The sequence below is a fragment of the Macrobrachium nipponense genome, chromosome 10 (assembly GCF_015104395.2).
Source record: "Macrobrachium nipponense isolate FS-2020 chromosome 10, ASM1510439v2, whole genome shotgun sequence".
Lineage (NCBI taxonomy): Eukaryota > Metazoa > Arthropoda > Malacostraca > Decapoda > Palaemonidae > Macrobrachium > Macrobrachium nipponense.
Genome location: NC_087204.1, coordinates 39,424,685 through 39,425,464, shown reverse-complemented (window position 1 = coordinate 39,425,464; position 780 = coordinate 39,424,685).

Here is a 780-nt window from a genome sequence, read left to right as displayed (position 1 = left end):
CTCTCCTAAATTTTATCCAATCTCTTGGCGCCAAACTCATTTACTAGAAATGTCGTGGAACAACAATCCTCTTCCATAATGACAAGCCGATCACCGAACATGTGGTAATAAAAAAAAGGATATATATATATATATATATATATATATAATATATATATAGGTATATATAATATATAATATATATATGATATATTATATATATATACGTATATACGTATATAGATATATATATATATATATATATATATATATATATATATAGATAATATATATATATATATATATATATATATATATATATAGATATATATATATATATGTATATATATATATATATATATATATATATCTATATATATATACGTATATACATATATATATTATATATATATATATATATATATATATATATATATATATATATATATGTATGTATGTATATATATGTATGATATATAGTGTGTGTATATATATATATATATATATATATATATATATATATATATATATATATATATATATATATATATATATATATATATATATATATATATATATATATATATATATATATATATATATATATATATATATATATGTAAATATGTATGTATTGTATATATAGTATGTATATATATGTGTGTATATATACATATATATATATATATATATATATATATATATATATATATATATATATAATATATATAATATATATATATTATATACGTTTTCGGTTTTGTTTTCAGTTAGAAGGATTTTCTTAACATAACGAAATAG